The sequence below is a fragment of the Sebastes umbrosus genome, chromosome 13 (assembly GCF_015220745.1).
Source record: "Sebastes umbrosus isolate fSebUmb1 chromosome 13, fSebUmb1.pri, whole genome shotgun sequence".
NCBI classification, from domain to species: domain Eukaryota; kingdom Metazoa; phylum Chordata; class Actinopteri; order Perciformes; family Sebastidae; genus Sebastes; species Sebastes umbrosus.
The window spans coordinates 22,535,269-22,554,761 of record NC_051281.1 but is presented as its reverse complement, the minus strand read 5'-3'; the positions used below and the strand labels follow the sequence as shown (position 1 = coordinate 22,554,761).

Genomic DNA, 19,493 nt, shown 5'->3' with positions numbered 1-19,493 from the left:
CCGGCATGGCACTGACAAAAACAGATGAGTGTTTTTCCTGAGGGAGAGGATTGTGGGTATGGAACGAGTTAGCGCTGCCTGTTATTGCAGCTGATCATAAAAGGCTACGTGCATGGGAATTCCACTGTAAAAACCGGAAAATGTTTGTTCCTATAAAAACATGTTAATGCAAAACAGTTAGGCGGAATACAAAGCTTAACCACAGTTAATAAGGTCATAAAACAGGAGCATTTAATTGTGCACAGTGTGTTAATTAATGAAATGCAATTTCCTGAACATAAGAAACATTTAAATGGACTAAATAATGAGTTTAACTCAACTTTTTTTTTTTTTTTTTTAACCAAACTAAACCCTGACTGGGCACACTGGGCAGGAAAGCAAATCCTTACTGATGTTTGATTGAATTCAGACACCTCCTCTCTGGCCCCCAATGCTGCCTCAATCCACCAATGGGGCGCAGGCGAGCGGATTAGCAGGAATCCTGAGAGGAAGTTTAAACAAGAGGAAACATTAAGTTTGAAATAAAACACAGGAAACAGGGTTAACTGCAACTCCTCCCAGTCAGTGCCAGTGGCGGGGCTACTTTTTGCCCAATTATCCTTGGTTAACGGGATTAATTACTCTAACTTCTCTTCCTTTTCTTCCCCTCCAAGCAAACAGGCAATAAATCCTTCTCCACGCAACACGGTCTGAGAGGGCCACTCTAATTAGCATAACAAGTTACAAAATCATTACGGCCTTAAAGTGCTTACAGAGAAAACAGAAGCGCACAGGATGCAGGATGGGATTTAGGAGGGCTATTTAATTGAATAAAAATGTTTGTGGGGAGGTGGGAAGAAGGGGGTAAACACAACAGAGGTGATGTAAGGGGAGGGCAGGGATGCAAACCGAGGGCCTGACTTCCACAGGACTGTCCACAGAAAACAGCAGCGCAAAGAAGTTCCCGTAATCACCTGAAGTGGTGGAAAAGTCATCGTTTTCTTAGGTTATGACAATGTCTGTAAATCTGCAGTGAAAGAAAGCCCACTGCAGTTATGGAACTGTTTGCTCACAATCCACAGCCTTGTGCCAAAAAGCCCACACCGCCGAGTCTGAGGGCAAAAACAGCCGTTTTCTAGCCAACCTGTTTAGCATGAGTCCCACCCAGTCGTCTGCTTTCACTAACCTGTCCTGACAAGTACCCAGATTAACGTAATCTTATATCAGTGCAGAGGAGCAGAAGAGAGCAGATGGACCCCCTGTGCACCCCCCCTCCACCCGACACTAGCACACACACACACATACACATACACAGCACACAAGCAAACTCTCTCACTCATAAACACACACATATTACAGACTTATCTGCAGAGTGCTTAGCATGCAAAACCTGGGCCCCAGCCACAGCAATTAATGTTCTCCCAGCAAATTGCCACAGCTTTGGATGATGCTGTTTGGGGAATGTTACACTGTATCTTCATATGCTGTGCCTCAGCGAACACTGCGGTCCTGCTGGTGCGGTGAGTGTGCCAGTGTGGTCATTTCGACGTGAGAAAAAAAAAGACTCTTCTCATTCATTCGCAAATAAATAAATAAATAAATATATTAATAGACAAGTAATTGAATAAGAGACTACACTGTGGGCTGTAGGGAATTGAATTTTAGGATTTCTAACACTTGTCATCTGCCGTGTCGAAGTGAGCTTGTCTTTTTACAGTTTCCGTGGTAAATCTCAACAACTTTGCTAAACTGAACAGATGGGCTTGCTAATTAGCAGCGCTCAGGCTGTAAGTTTGTTTATAAAGAGAGAAAGGGTTCCAGACATCTTGACACATTTTATTAACATATCATACCTTAAAGCTATGCTTCTTGATACCCACCAGGCTCTTTAGCTAAATTCGCACACACACACACACACACACACACACACACACACTTTCACACATGCACACTTATATAAACGCGCCGCATGTGCGTTGGTGCACACACATACACTGTACACACCAGGGAAACAATAAAAGTCAGCCTTGCGAAACGGAACACCCTGTATGTATGCTCATGAATATGCACAATTAACTCTGTGTGTGTGTGTGTGTGTGTGTGTGTGTGTGTGTGTGTGTGTGTGTGCATGAGCTCATGTCTTTACAGAAGCGTAGCAGCACATTTTTCACGAGTGTATGTGTGCACTGTGTAAATATGTGCGTATGGGAGAGATGGTGTTTGTTTACGAGGGTGTCATTGTGCATGTCATGCGTCCATGTCCTTGCTAGAGCAGTGGCATGCTTCTCTCTCCGCCAGGCCCCCCCCCCACTCCCTCCTAAATTCACCCCCTGTGGTTTTGTCAGCTTTCACTATTGTGTGTCAGGACACCGACACTAGATGATGTCCCAAGCAGACGGGGCCGGTGAGCTCCCACGAAGGGCCCCGGAGTATTCGGCAGCAGGATGGGATGGACCGCGGCTCCATCAGTTGCCATTTAAGCCTCCTGCCGGACCTCACTGAGGGCAGGGGCAACGTCACGGCATCCTCCCACTACCACGGCGATGCAGTGAGATGTGAAAAACTATGCTGGAGAAAGACGATGACAGAGGAAGAGTGCATGATAGAGAGGAAAAAAAATTCAGCACCAATGCCGGATGAAACAGTTACTGTTATAATTATTTTTTTCCCTCTTTCCGACACCCACAGACAAACCACGGCCCGGCGTTTCGGCAGGCACATATTGCCATGGTGATCCTGGTTAAGAGGCTTACATTCGGCCCATGCTGATGGTTGCTGGGGGACACTCCCATTGCCATGGTGATGGCTACCGGGAGGACACTCACATTGCCATGGTGATGATGGCAGGAGCCAGGCATGCCAACCAATGAGATGATGGATTGATGCCATGCAGGAGGCGAAGGGGAAACGTGACCAGAATGCCCGCTTGTCATGTCTACCATCAAGGAGACTTTTCATAAATTGTATCTTACGTCCAGCGGCAACCAGCAGCTTTCCTGCAAAAAGACATATTTATGCTTTCATGATGGCTAAAATAATAATAATAACAGAGGGGCAATAATATGTTAATCTGCAAATATCACAGGACGAGTGCAGGGGCTACTCTAAGATTACAAAAGAAGACGCTGCAGATTACACATTTAAGATTGCAGATGACATGAATTATGGATAGGAAACATGCAAAGGAGGAGCTTCAAATTCAAAGCATGTAGAAATGCAAAATACATCAGAGAAAAAGCACAGATTCAATCATTGGTGGTACAAGGTTGGAGCCTATTTGTGTCAGCGTTTGTGCGTGAAATATGCATACCACCTAATTCTACATTCCATCAGTAATAAAAACAGTACAGAGGCAAAGTCGACGGCAATCTGGTGATTTAGCTCCAGATAATAGCTTGAGCCATTTCGCCTGACTCCCAGTAGAGGGAGGCTGGGGCTGGGTTGAGGGCCGGTGGGACGGGGCTGGGAATCAAGGGACTGGAGCTGCCTGAGGGCATGGCCCAGGTCCAAATCTGGCCCAGCGTAAATGGCTACCAAGAGTTGTTGTACGTGTGTTTGTGTGAGTATGAGGAACAGAGGAGGTGGGGTGGAGCGAGGCAGCGGCCTTATTGGACTGAATCCATCCTGTACATCCTATACCAAAACACAAATCTCTCAGTTTCATCTGTCTCTTCTTCACTACTAAGCTGTTTTTCTCCAAGATGGAGGGTTCTGCACACCTAAAAACCAACAGGCCAACACCTAAAAGGTCAACCACAACGGCCCATAGAAACTCATCTCATCCCTCATCTCTCATCCAGCTTTGCCACTAATACTTTAAACCCGCGATACAAATACATACACACACTTACAAACACACAAGAATGCAGAGATCGCCACATGTTGCTTGTCTTTTCTGTGTCATGAGAGGCTGTGGATCTCTCGGCCAATAAGAATCAGCACCGAGTGTTATCACTGACCCTCAGGCAATGGGACTTTAAAAAAAAAAAACACACGGACTGGACAACCCATGTGTGTGTTTGTATGTTCATGTGTGTGTGTGTATGCTCATGCATGAGCAGCCAGACGCCTCGGCTTAGAAGGGGGGCCGCTGTACCTTTGACCGCCTTCATTTTGCTTAAGTTGACAGTTCAGCAAAGATAAAAAGATTTACCTTTCTTCCTGAGAAAGTGACACACAATACACCAGAGAGAGGAGGTCTTCAAAACGCATTCAGGAGTGTGTCGTGTCTACAAATCTGTCTCTGCATGGGCGGGAGGAGTGCCTGCAGGATACTATCTCACGGTAAGCAACAAACACCCTTCACGCTCACATACCCAGGTACACAATAACATTAATAGAAGTGACAAATGGAAAGAGTGTGTTTTTTTTTGTTATGCAACATAATCCACATACTGTAAACATGTGGCTGGATATCATCATAAAACTCAATCACCTGCTGAAACAATTTGCCTCTTACGCTGCAATTCAGAGACCTGCACTCTCCAGGTGTAGCCAAACACACTATAAATATCTATGGAACACAGCGTGATGAATACCACATCAGCTTGGGTGCAATAAAACCATTCAGCACAAATGCAGTAATGATTTTCCGCATTTCAACCACATGGAAATCCGGTCAAACACAGCAACCTTCCAACAGTATGGGATCTCGTGCAGCAGCTAGTAGAAAAATGAGCTCTCGAGTAAATGATATCATGTGAAAGCAATAGATGATAAAAGACACAGACGATGTCTCAATATGAAATGATATGATCCTTGGAGTTCTCCTCACGTAACTCGTGCATAACAGTGTATGGTCGGCGCACGAAAAGGCGTGTGAATGACACCATAATGCGCAAGGCCAAAGCGTGCGATAAGAACGTTGTTCTTGCTTTTGCCATGTCATTTGTTCGCCATGTAGTCTGTATTGACTGCAATGTAAAGACATCCGCGTAAATATGCTACGCTCAGAGCTAGTCATGTAGAATAAAAAGTGAGAGAGACTGCTTATGGTGGGTTGGAGGGGAGGTGGATTGGTCCAACAAACACAGGACTTTCTTGCAGGAGACCGGTGTTTTGTTTTGTTATGTTATTAATGTTTGTGACGTGTTTTTCCGTACTAATGTTAGAAATGTTTCTGTAAGTATTGTACTTATTTTACGTATTTATTTTAAGACCAACCATGATGTTTTTCCTAAACCTAACTTAGTGGTTTTGTTGCCTTAACCTAACTGCGTATGTTCCCGTAGTTTTGTTGTGTGGCGTACAAATGACACGTGAAAAGCGGCGTACAAATAACACACGAATGGCTAAAATGTGTCCTCATGACACGCGGAATGTCCTTGTAATGTTGTGCTATTTATACACCTTCCCATGAGTAAAGTTAGGGTTAGGGTATGTTTTAGCTAATCCCTGAAGCTAAACATTCGAGCTAAATTAAGTTTATCGATGCATTTAGTTTACTGATGACCACATTTACAAGAAATCCATAGATTTGGTTTCATTTTAGACTTTCCCTACATTTCATGCAGTTATACTTTCAGTATGGAATTCAACTTATAATGCAGAGACGTGTAACTTTTTTAAGATTAATGATCAATCACATTTAACATCATGTCTGCTTTCACTGCTGTCGGCATTGAGTTACGATTCTGTTGCAATGCAGATGAGGTGAACGGAAAAGTCCAAAAAGGTGCGATGTGTTTAGATGCGGTTTGGAAACTGCAGTATTAACAAACTGAGAGACAGAAATTCAAACTGGAAGACATAAATTCAGCAAACATGGACACCTTCAAAAGGATAATGTCAGATAATAATCATTCTTGAAATAAAAAGGTTTCTGTCTCAAGCCTCAGAAACCTGAGCATACCAGCACCAGCATATGAATGCATGAAAGGAAAAGATAACTGAAAATGTTCAGTATTGGTTGACTTAATGTACGGACAGTGAGATCAGTGGGGCGTCTGGTTGCAGGCGTCCCTGCATGGGTCTTTCCTTGGAGATTAAAAAAACACACAAACACACTAGAGCTCCAAACTCAATCTGATTTTCCACTGTGGTGTGCTGCACTGGTTACAACAGTTTATCACTTGATGAATTAATGCTGCAATGATGAATAAGATATGAGCCTGTATTAAGAGGCAAATCTTTATTCTAGGAACATGAAGCTATGGAGAAAAAAAAAAAAACGGAGGAGAGATAATGCTGTATTTGTAATTCTTTTGTGATTTTGTTTTAGCTTTCAGGGCCTTAGGGAAGGAAATATGTGTGGATTACACCTTAGAAGACACCCCCAAACTGGCCCGGCCCCTGAGGAGACCAATAGAGAGCAGTGTTACCAAAGTCCCCGCAGAGACAACAAGCCATGTGAAGTGTGAAACCCCTCGCCAACACGGATTTAAAGATTTCAGAGACGTACATCAGTAAGAATGGGGAAATATTCGGGGAGAAAGAAGAGAACGAAGGGAGCGAGGGAAAGAATGGACGGACTGCTGTTTGACAAATATTGTGAGACGTGGTAGAAGGGTGGTGGTGTTTTCATTGCTGACATCAACATAAATTTTCCTGGCGTGGCTCTCCTTGCCCAGCGTGGGCTCAGCACTGGGAAACTGGAGAGGAAATTCTCCGAGCCGCAAGGGAGAGGAATCAAAGAGCCGGGGCTCTGAGACCTCTGACACACTGAACTCCTCGCTGACCCCACAACTCTCTCACACACACACAGTTACATGCCCAGGCACACACATAACGGTCACATACACATACTCTCCAAGATCGACAGCGACGCACAGTAAGACAAAACCACAAACAAAACCGCACATATACGACGCTTTCGGGACTATTTGGGATCGGTGCTCGTCACTTTGTGTCTTCGGTGTCTGATCTATCTGAAAGCAAGTGCATCTGTTTCTGCCATCTGATAAGCAGTGTTTGTCCCTGTGTGGCTCTTGGGGGGGACGGCGCACACACTGGCCTGCATCAGAACTGCGAGGCGTTCAGTGGCGGACCAAAGGTTCAATGAGCCCTGTCTGAGGAGCCTCATTAAAACTTGACAGACACTCACACGCACGGATCTGCGTGTGTCACACTGAGCACGTATGCACACACACACACATGCAAACACGCGTGGCTTGAGTTGCTGATGATGTAATTAGCCCTGATATCCTTGAAATGTCGGGTGCCAGGAAGTGGGGATATGCTTCATGTCATCTGCAAGTGTGAATGTGTGCATGTGTGAGCACACTATGCCTTCAGTGTAGTTTGGAGACTGTACAATGAACATGATGGCCACTCCATTCTATGCCACAGTGAGTAGGCTTTCCACCCCAGCTCCTCCGAAAAGAAGCACACGCACAATGGCCGCCATAATGAGGAACTCTTCCACGCCGTCGCACAAAACGCACAGTCTGACAATTTGAGCAGGTGTGGTAGGCAACTGCTGCAAATAACCGAAGGCATTTTCGAGAAGTGGATTGCTGTGCATATGTGTGTGTGTGTGAGTCATACTTAGTTGGTCCTTGCTTAGGTTCCATGCTTGTATGCAGGGACCATTCATGATTGGTCACCAGGTGAAAGAGGGTGCAGCTGGCTGACATGAATGAATGCTCTTCTCCTCTGACCTCTGTGTGTGTGGGTGCAAGTGCATGCACATTTGTGTGTGTGTGTGTGTGTGTATAGACAGAGGGTCCGGGGCGTGGGAGGGCACGATGAGTGGACAAAGCGACTTTCAGATGCCACCACAAAAACACATCATCAGTCTGAGAGGAAGGGTACAGAGGTGAAGGAAAAAAGGGGGTTTACAACACTGCTCAAGCATGGCAACTTGTTCTAACCTCCCTTTTTGTGTTTGGAGCAGTCTCGCCCCATCACCCACTGTTTATCAATGGGACACAGACAAGATTCTCAGGGGGTGGAGGGGGTTTTAGCCCCACTGCACTACTCCGTAATAGATGTAAATTAAACATTAACAATTAACATTATGGAAAGGAGTGATTTTAGTGCTCTGATTCAACAGTGGTTGATCTTTTTCTGATCGACAGATGATGATGTTTAGGTGTCGCTCTGCTTTTATGTGTGTCACCTACACCGGAGAACCGACAAGGTCCCCAATCAGAGCTCAGAACAGACGCTGGGGCCCACTGAGGTCTGTCAAAGTGTGCAGGCCGTTTTAATCCACCCTGCTGGAAGTCTCCTCTGTAGGCGTGTGTGTATGTGTGTGTGTGCATGTGTGAATGTCTGGAACAGTGGGCACGATAAGCCACAACAAGATAAAAGCCAGCCCGAACAATGATGTCATAGATTTCCACAGATTTTCTGGGAGGTCGGTGAAGTCGGACCTGAATGAAGCCGAGGCCCCCGTTATGCTTCGATCATCCGCCTTCCCCTCCGTTGTAATAACATGACTGCGATAGCTACAGGATTAGCCAGCGCGATGGGTTTGAAGCTTTCACTTATCCGTCAATATCATACTCGCAGCTCCCGAGTGTTAGCCTGTGCTCTCCCTCCCTCAGCATATCTTTTTGATCCTTTCTTCTCTATACCAGTAAACACTTGTTCTCCCCTTCCATCAAGGAGGAGAGAGGAGGGTGACTAGAGGACTCCAAATAATGCAATTAAACACTGACCGCAGGGTTCGGTGCTGCTTATCAATACACCCAGCAGGGGAGCAAAGACCAGCTCAAACCAGGGCTTCAGCTGTCTGCTCTATGGAGACGGGCATTTTATTAGACCGCCGCTATATCCTCCAAACTTGTCTCTCCTCCGCTCACTGAAAAACGAGACTGAATGGAAACTATACGACTAAAATAGAGGTTTTAAAACAAGCAAAAGAAAAAAAGGACAGAAATACAGAGAGGAAAAAGAAAGATCAGCTAATTGTCAAATGCTGGTTAGCACATTATCCATAGGTGTGCTGCAGGGGACGTACTCCCCGCTCGGTGGCGAGGACAGGTGTGCTGTTCAACACGTTTCTTCCCTCTCTGCTCTGTTTCGCTGTCGGCACAGCTGACCTCCACGGGAGGCTTGTCTGAAGCAGAGCCAGATTGAGAGCTATAGCACACCAGCCTGGGAGCCCACAGAGCACATGAACCAGGCCCGAACCAGGCCTCTGCCGCGCCGCGGAGCCCCATGCCCCAGCCTTACCCCCGCCACCCCTCGGTCAGCCGCTGACAAACGCTGGGCCTCTCCCTGGTTCTCTGGTTTCCCCCAACCTGGACACCAGGCACCTAGAGGATAAACCCACTCATACATAATAAACACCGGCCCCAGGGCCTGGCGTGTGATCTCATCATGCATGTGTCCTCGGTAGAAAGAAATGTGACAGACTGCAGCGAGGAAGTGTGTGTCGCGGGGAGGGCGGCGTGTGTGGAGAGCCGCGAGGGTGCCAAACAGAGTGGTACACAACAGCAGCATGCATCCTCTCCTACCCAGTGTGCGATGCTCTGCCGGCCCTCCCTCAATCTGCATAATGAAAATATGCACCGATAAGGATGGTTAAACTGACACTGAGGCCTAATCCACAGAGATCCACTAGTGGAGGAAGCTGTGGGAAGATGGAGGCAGAGGAGTTGCAGAGCCAAAAGGGCATGCAGGACAAACACTGGCAAGAATCTGGACTTTCACATACACTTCCAAATATGCAAAATAAATAAAAAAGGGAAGACTGAGCAATTGATAAAAGGGAGGGGATTCTTTCTCTACAAAGCCCGGCTGGATTGATGAGTGAGTCTAAACAAACAGTGCTGGAGAGTTTAGTGAACAGAGCCAAGCACTTAGGGAACATGAAAAGCAGCAAAGCCCTGGCGAGGTGATCCGGCTGTTTCATCGCTCTGCCGGCTGAGGAATCAATGGGAGCAGTGAGAGAGAGGGCATTCCTGGACCACTGACTAACTGTCACACAGAGAAGAGGGAGAACCATGCAAAAATTAGAGATAGAGGGAAGAAGAATATTTTTGGAGCGCATCATACTCAACAACTTCTGCGATTACCGTGATCCTCCTCCTCGTGCGTCTTCAGATCATCACCGTCTTCACTACGATGCATCGGCCCGTTTTCCTGTAGCAAAGCGAGGATGGTTCGTATGACAGAACGGACTAGTTAGCTCCAGGCCGTCCTACAGTATGCAGACCAGGGTGGGCCTCAGAGAGGGAAAATAAGCAGTGGTTTGACAGCAGTCTTCTGCTATCTGCAGCTGGACGAATGGACTATTGAGACAGGTGGACAGCATATGGACCAGAAACACACACTGCTGTTGTCCAGCGTTGTCCAAATACACGATTATAAGGTATAGACACAAGATACTTCACCACACGTGGCTGAAAAGACTTTCTGATATAAGTTAAGTAAGTTAACTTCCATTTAACAAAGAAAACACAAAGAAATAGCTACTTCTATTCAGCTGAACATGTAATTTCACATGCTTATAAGTGGTTATGAAATGCAGCTGAATGAGTGTGAACCACATATTTTTTTGTGATATAATTTCTGCAGCGCTAGCTTACTGTAAAGCACACACAAAGCACTAGAACACACTGTTTTCAGCCGAAGCAATTAGCCAAACAGGGGCTCACAGAGGTGGGCTTTGATCACAGAACTGTGAAATATTTATGAAGAGATGTGATACATGAAATGAGCTCTGAGAATGAGTATCTGTGGGGGTCCGAAGGAGCTCCCCTTAGAGGGACCTTCAGGGGAGGACAACTGCTCGGACACACAGTGGGGTTACCGCGGGCCCGGCCCGTTCAAAATGAAGGGCAGGAGGGACCAGGCAGGCCTAAAATGGCGGCCTCTACTTTTCGAGGCAGAGGGTGGAACACAGGGAGTTAATCCACGGTTTGGAATGGGAGCGGAGGCAGCCGCGGTGCCGGTGCGAGCCGTGTTGCGGGGACATTGAGCTGTGTTCTCGGCTGACGTGCTCAGTTCCACTTGGTTCCACTCAGACAGAGCGCAGGAGTTTTAACACACTCGAGCATGCGCTAATTAAAAATCCACACTCTGCATCGCTGCTGCAGCAATCAATATGCTTGATGAACTCATCTATACATCACCGCTGCACACAATAGACACAGCCAGTCAGGGACACGGTAACTATTTTCACTGTTAATTGTTACATTGAATCCACATGCTATTTTGAGAAAACATTCAGACTCTTATCAATGTCTCCTACAGCCTCTATCATAATCAAAATCATAATGATTCATTACACTGTTCTTCCTTTCAAATTGCAGTCCATCTATTCGAGCATGATATACATTTCACCTGTGATTAATGTTAACCAGGTTTGTAGAGGACGGCACATGTCTCACTGCTCCTCTTACTAATTAAATCACCCTGAGATACTTGAACGAGGGAATAGTTTCATCCTCCGGCTCTGGTTATAATCAAACTGCCCCCTGGAATATTTTCACACTTCGGCGTGGTGGGGAACATGGGATTCTTAATGCAGCCCGTGCTTCTTTAGGAAGTGCTAATTTGATAACATTCGAATATCAGAGAGGGGGAAAAAAAGCTTATTAATAATTCCTGTGACTTTTGATATGAGTGGGAAATAAATCCAAGCGAGGTTATTCACATGCAGTTTTTGTTTGTTTGCCACCTTGTTCAAATTAAAGAAGCAATTGTAGAACACAGAATTTACATGGTACATAGAAACATAACAGATTTTGCAGAATGTAGGTGTAATTTTCATTACCAACTGTATATAAAATATTTTTTGCGGTTTTCCTGTTATTTGACTTTTCAGTGTGGACATGCAATTTTCTATAAGTGACATAAAAACTACAGAAGTGCAGATGGAAGTTTTCCACATGCAAACAGCATTCTCAGATTTACCCTCTTTAAGGCCTTTGCACACCGTCCGTATTTTTCGTATGCATTTTTATTCCGTCATCCGATACATAGTGCACAGAAAGCTTGTGTACTGAGTCTGATGCATTTTATTATTATATTTGTTGCAAAATTTTGCAATATGAGACAAAACTGAATTAAAGCTGCAGTGGGTAGAAATAGACCAAATATTATTTAAAAAAAGTTATATTTATAAAATATATCCTGACAGTAGTGCATGAGACAGGTAATCTGAAAAAATGTGCCTCTGTGTCCTCCGGTGCTCCTAATGTCATCTACAAGATTTCACAGACCGCAAGAAAACAACCAATCAGAGCCGAGCTGTGAGTCTGGCGTCCAGTTGCCGTCTATGAGCAACTGTCAATCAAATCAAATCAAATCAAATCAATTTATTTTTGTATAGCGTCAAATCACAACAGAAGTTATCTCAAGACGCTTTAATCGCGAACTCAAACGGTCAAACTAGGCAGCGCTGAAAAAATATCAATCATTATTCTGTCACTGTAATGCCTATTTCAAATGTTTTCAGAAATATCTTGTGGTGCACTGTGTAGCTGTAAAATGAGAAAGTTTGTGACCCGGCAGCCATGTTGAGATCTGTTGAGGATATACCAAGCACCGCCCACCAGCCCATGAACAGCCAATAGGAACGCTCTCTCTCTGAAATGACCTGTGTGTCACGGGGTAGATTTGCCTGGAAACAGAGCCATGATGAGGTGCAGAAGTCTAGTTTTCTCCCAGAACACTTGAATTACAATATGCTGAAAGGTTATTATGGAATTCTTTTTCCCAATGATGCCAAAAACGTTCTGCCTACTGAAGCTTTTTTACATGGGTGCAATGGATAGCGCTAGTCTGTATTCTTTTATTTCTTTATCGTAAAGTGCTTTAGGCTGGGAGACTTCTAGTAAAGTGAATCACTTTACTAGATTTGACTTTACCAGACCAGACCATTTTTTGGTGATGAAGTTTGCACAGACGGTGGCTCTGAGTGGTCAAACAACCCTCTTTTGGCATTTGACGGATGCGAAAAAACACAGAAAATCAAACCTGTTCCAAAAACTTTAATGACGGTCGAAAGTTTCAGAGTCAGTGTGTAAACGTGACTGACACAATGTGAGGTTGTATTTATTTTTAAAGGTGCAACAATTTCTGCGTACACAACTTTACTATACATTTTCGGATTCAAAAAGACCGGAAGGCATTCATTTGAATGGAGGGTGAACAACAGATAAACTAGTGCCCCCCTGCAGCCGTTGGATCCACTGGCCTCATAATAAAAATAGAAAAATATGTCAAAAACAAACTTAAGTAGGCCAATAGAGATATTAACAGTAAAAACTCAGTAATGGCTTTATTTCGAGCATTATATTGCTATATAAAGATTTATTACTGATGCATTAACAGAGGCAGAATTATAATGTTGCATTAACATTGGCCGAGAAGGAGCTAATTTGAATTATGCTGTTGGCTATAACAGTGCATTATGATTGATAAATTGATTACAGTATATGTCTTAGACCTACATTTTTTTTAGTTTTGCTAAAAAGAACATGGAGAGCTTGAGGCAAAAGACTAGGCCTAGATGCTGCAGCAATGGCTGTGATGCACAATTTAGTTGTTTGCTAACCAAATGAGGAAGGAGAGGAGATGTTGGCATCATGTTGTTGTTTTTGTTTTGTGTTATTTTTTCTAAATGTGTGCTTTCTCAGATTTATGTGCCTTATTGTGGCCACGGCCTCAGCCCTCTCTCTCCCCTGTTGTTAGCTCAGCCTGAGCTGGGGGCCCCAACACAGGCTTCCCGTGCCCCTGGCCAGGCCAGCGCTCCTTGAAGCAAGCCTGCAGCATTTCTCTGCTGTTTGTTGAGAGAAAGTAGAAAGGAAAACCTTGAACATGACCCTCCAAAGGGCTTTTATTCTCGGTTCACGCAGCACAGTTCACGTGAACTCCCTCCTTTATGTCCCACTCTTTATTTAACCCGGACTCTTTGCTGAGTTTCTCCTAAAAATCCAATTAGGTTAATTTGAAACAGTCCTGGTGAGAGAACTCTATCCTTTTGGCGCACAGATAACTAACCTAATTAAGACTAGACCTCTACCTCTGTCCTCTTTGAGCTGGCAAATTAAGAGAAGAAAAAGAAAACTTGTCAGAGATTAGGGTTGAGATTAGATTGCTAAAACAAATACTGGAGGGGAGACTACATCTTTAAATGTCCTGATACTGTTTAGAGCTCTTTCAACACCAGGTTTTCACACGCCACCAGCTTCACTAAAGGGAGATAAGGAAGAGCGGGTAAAGGTAATATAATAATGGAAAATAATACGAATAATGGTACATGTAATGTAACATTTTGAGGAGGGAAAAAGAGGAGCAAGGGCACAAAGAGTGATGTGCTTAGGCCACCTGTGAAAGTAGACCGTGATTGATTGTGTTTTTATAGGAACCTTTAAAGGTGCTGGAACATGTGAAGCAATAGAAGGGTTGTTCTGTTCAGCTGACGGAAACACACACACACACACACACACACACACACACACTCACACAGAGTAAACACAAACAACAGGCCTGCTGAGTTTAGTTTACTCCTATCAGCTGGCTCTGACCAGCCACCCAGACCACCCCGACTCCTCAACTCCTCACTCTCATCGGGACAGGAAGGGGGGGAGGGCGATGGGTGTGTCGGGGGGGGATTTGGATGGAGGGGGATGGGTGCAGCTTGGTGTAGGGGTTGAAGGGGGGGCCCTCCACCAAATTAAAACCCAATCAATGTGAATCTCTCTCGGCCCGCTCAAAGCCCCTTTCCAACTAAAGCCTCCTCCTCATCACCCTCTCCAGTGAGCCTCCATGTAACCCCCACCACCCCCGCCCCCATTCCCCATCCAATGCCCCCCGACACCCTCCTCCCTTTGACCCACACTCACCCAGCACTGTCATGGAGCACTGACTTCAGGCACCGGCCTCTATTCCTCTACTTCACACCGGGCAAAGCAACCGCAGCAGACTCAGCTCAGAATTACAACACAGTGGGGTTTAATCCCCGAACAAAGGCATGCAAAAACCAACCTGATTATAATAATTTAAAGGGTTTTTTAGTATTTCTAGACACACGTGTTGGGATGTGTGAAGAGACTGCGTAGGCAGGCAGAAAAACCTTTTTGTTTTTGTAACCACTGCAGTATAAGGGCGACTTTCCATTGCGCCGGTTCTTCAGTACATTTAATTTAAAATTTAAAATAATACGCTGACTTTCAGCTTGGGTAAACAGACTTGTTGCCCCTTTTAGCCTTTGGGGGACTACATGAACATTTCCTACACTTTTAATCCAAAGTAAACAGCCTTAAAAAAAACTCTTTAACCTCATAGTATCATCTCATTCCAGATCCAAAACATGCTGGAGTATATGGAGCCAAAACTGTCCTAATATTTACAGGCTGCACTGTAGAATTATGCACATCCATGCTTGCACACACACACACACACACACACACACGCCACCTGCTGAAGTAGAGATGGAGAGAGTCCTTCCTGGCTGAAGCCTAACAGTGGGGAACAATTAAACCAAAGAGCATCCTTTGATCACTTGGTCATGTGAACATGACAGGTGACCATATGGCTGATAAAATGTAAATGGCAATAAAGCTCTCTGGATGTATACTGCAAGAAAGGGAAAATAAAAGAAAGGGAAATAAAGTAGAGATGCCCTTTAATGAAAACATCCTCCTTAGTGCTGGATTTTCCATGCCCTAAGTGTTACCAAGGTTAATTTTTATTTAGTGCAAATGTCTGTTTTCCCTCCATAATCTGTTTTCATTCTCATCCAATTAAGGTAAAACTGCGGATGGCGGTAACCATCCTGAGCAGTGTGTATGTATACAAACGCACGGAGAAAACGCACGCTCACGAAAAAAAAAAAAAACGAAAAAAAAAAAAGATTCACACAGGATCATTAGACTTTTATAGCGGGACAGGCAGACAAGAAGGGGTAACAGTCAGCCACCACAAACAATCGCTAGCAGATGCTGGAGCTGTTGTTACCGAACGGCACAGGGGTGAGAGAATGGAAGGTGAGGTCACATACATATTTGTGGCAGGATGCAGCAAAATAGACCCACTGTGTAATGTGATGGGATGGAGAGCTGGGTAAACATGTGCACGCTGCATACACCCGCAAAACAAGCACGCAAACTCTCCCCAATACATGCACAGGCACACACACACAGAGCCCAGAGGATAGGGTCCAGAAGCAGTTTCCATCTAGTAGCAGCAGGGGGAGCAGCTCCACTATTGTTCTGACTGGATCCAGGCCCAGGGCACCTGGCCTGGGAAGTGTGTGCTCAAAAAAAGGTTTTGTGTCTGTGAAGGCTTGTGTATGTTCAAGGGGAGGAATTAGTGATGGGTGCAGGAATAAAATAGTCTCTTTTTTCACTTTTTATAGCACCTGGAATTTTGGGTATGAGGAGCACAAAGAAGCGTAGAAATCAAAAGGGTGTTTTTCTTGCATTGCAATTTTCTAGGAGAGGTGCCCGTTAAACTCAGCAGACATACCGAAAGTAGTTGAGAAAAGCGTCTGATGAATATAAATGAAAGCACGCCTTAAAGGACGAAGCTGGCTGGATTCTATCTTTTTTTATGTTTAACAACAAATCTCCTGAAAAGACCAAAAACCAACAATAAAGTAATCCTACGACGTAGCATTGTCTGTGCAGCTGCAGCCTCTGCGCCACAGAACGGTCATTGTCATCCCAAAAATAGTTAAAGACACTTTATTACTCCATTACAATGAACACAGACAGTTATTCTGAATTACTCTGTGAATGCATTTTTAATCATGCTGAGAGTATAGCTCCTCGTCCGACTGACGTCACTGAGCATGCTCAGGAATGAGGTTCTGTGTTTACAAGCTGAGAAGCTGTGTACATTACAGTGAAGGAATATGTCATCCAGTGCAACCAACATACCTCTTTTATGTGTTTATAATAGTTCTGGGACGACCGTGAGATCCTTTGTCATGAAAGCATAAACTCATGTATGTGTGTGTTTTCCTTATGACAATATTTATCAAGATAAATTCATATTCATGGAATCTGATGATAATGATGAAATAATGCTAGCTCTATCATTAAGACCTTTACATGAACGTATTGATGAATGTGAACATCCACGTACACATTCACGTTAATATTTACGCACACACTTAAAGGCTTAGTTCACCAAAATACTCTTTTTTCACAGCATCTAACCATTGAGACAGTTTTTGTTTTATTCTCTTACGTTTTCAGGTATCTGTCTCTGCGATTTCTGCTGCCACCTATCAACAGTGTTCATAGAGACTATTTCTTCAGTGGAAAATATCTCCAATAAAAACTTTTTTTAACATCAAAATATGTGGATTATCCAGGACATTGTGTCGCAATTGGATTTTTAAAAGTAACTTTTTTATGCCACAAACAAAAGTCCGTTAAAAAATCGGGTCAAATAAGATTTCAACTATTTGCATAAAGGTATAGGTTATTGTTTTGTAATTTGGGTAAAACAATCTTTTAACAAATGATGCGCTGTTCTGTAACACTACACCAATCATGTGGAAAACTGGACATAACATTGCTCCAAGACGGCCTGCAAAAGATATCTACTGTGTTTGATTACGCTAATTTGTACGTGTGTGTGTGTGTGTGTGTGTGTGTGTGTGTGTCTCACACGACTTGCAATCTTTGTCTCTCCTTCACAGTTGTGTGAGGACACTCGTGGTTAATGGCTGCTAACAGCACAAGTGTTAAAGCATCCAAATGTGGACAATTAAAGAGCGGCTCTGCCAGAAAGGACAGATGACTGCTGTTGGTGCAGAGAAGAGAGAGGCTTTTATTCTACAGCTCACACTTTCTTTTCTCATGCAACGTCTCGGGTTTAACAGGCCACTTCACCTCAAGGGCCGCTGCTCAGCTTACGGAAGACACACACACACACACACGCACACGCACACACACGCACACACACACACATCCATTGTCAAAGACATTTTTACTACAGTTCGTAAAAGGGCTGTACAGTGTTTTCTGTATTTTAAATATGTCTTTTCAAAATAAAAGACTGAATTTAGTATCTACTTTACTCAATAAAAAATAGAGAAACAAGTTAGAGAATATAGTTTGAGTGAAGTATAGATGGCGGTTCAGCAGATGACATCACATAGAGTCTGATTGAGACACACACAGTCCCATCAATCTCCTCCTTCATTTTCGCCATCACTCTCTCCTCCCTGCTGAACAACAGACCTGAGTCATTTGCCATTGGCCTTCTCTATGTGTGTTTGTGTGTGTGTGTGTGTCCCTTTGCCTCCAACAGGACCCATCACCTTGACCACCACAGCAAACCCAAGCCAGACTGACCTTGGCTTTTCCATCAACCATTAATTCAGAATCTTTCTGTCTATCTCTTCCTCAAAAGCCTTCATCTCTCAACCTTGTCTCCCATGGTTTGAGTTGTATATGTACACTTGTGTGTGTGTGTGTGTGTGTGGTCTCCCATGGTTAGGGGAGCGTGCACGTGTCAGGTCCAGTGAAGGTGACACCTTACGCCTCGTGCCGAGATAATGAAGGCTTTAACTTTACAACTCAAGCATATCAGATTGCAGCGCCGCAGTCCCTCAGACACGCGCCCACAACATGAGTGATCTGAACGGGTCGCCGCCCTCCATTTCATGTGCACCGAGCAGCGTGCACTGTAAAATTTGCCAAAAAGGCCTCATCATCATAACCGCCGCTTATTTCAGAGTGGGCTTCGGGATTGGGTTTAGTGAGACATATCACGGTACACATGCTCATGCAGAAAAACACACACACACCCTTCAAGGAGGGCAGGCGTGGGGGTTGCATACTGTTTACCAACTGTTACGGCAGCCGGAGGCGAAAAAAAAAAAAAATAGCAGCCCTGTGTGCATAACCTCAGAACATGCGAGAGTCAAGATGTCAAAAATCATTCACGTATACCTCACAACTGGGCTAATGTGGTGAAGGAAGGAAAAAAAAAAACATCCCTCCTAAATTCTCTCCTCTTCTATCCTTTCTCCTCAACTCACCTTTTCCTCCCCCTTTCATTCAGGAAGGGTTCTTTCCATAATAAAAGGAACCTGTGGAACTAATCCTTGCAAATCTCCTGTGCTTTCTGTCCTATACCTCCAGGCAACACAGCACACTGAAATCCTCCATTTGCATGCCTAAACTGCACTAACTGTGAATAAACCCTTTTAGCTGCTAATGTAATAACATCTCCATTTCAGGAAAGGAGCAGGGGGTTAGCCAGCCCTCAGAGAGATTCAAGCAAACGCAACCCCTCTCTCCCTCCCTCTTGCCTATACCCCGCTCTCTCTCTCTCTGTTCCCCCCTCTCATCCCTTCTCCTCTGCAGCACAATGGGCCCGGCATACAGATGCATCTAGCGGGCCCGCCTTATCAGCCACATCTAGTTAGGGTCAGCTTTGGAAATGGAAGTGGAGTCCTGATTACAAGCAAAGATAAGCAAGAACACACACAAGCAGCCCTCACTTCACCTTGGCTGGATCAGAGGATTAAAAGTGATGTTGAACATGATTTTCATTTTCTCTTTTCCTTTTATTAACAGCAGCCGAGAGATAAGAAAGGAATTATCTTAATCAAATCTAATTAGTAACGTAATTAAAGCCTCTGTTAATCAGAT

The 19,493-nt window shown here is 44.5% G+C and overlaps 1 long non-coding RNA gene across 1 annotated transcript in view; it reads right to left on the bottom strand.

Annotated features, from left to right (window-relative positions):
* Positions 1-249: 249 nt before the first annotated feature.
* Positions 250-19,493, bottom strand: part of LOC119499864 — a 30,055-nt gene continuing 10,811 nt past the window's right edge. The window contains exons 2-3 of the long non-coding RNA XR_005209463.1: positions 2,805-2,975; positions 250-481 (exon numbers count right to left, since the gene is read on the bottom strand). This is a non-coding gene — a long non-coding RNA (uncharacterized LOC119499864). The remainder of the gene's footprint in view (positions 482-2,804; positions 2,976-19,493) is intronic.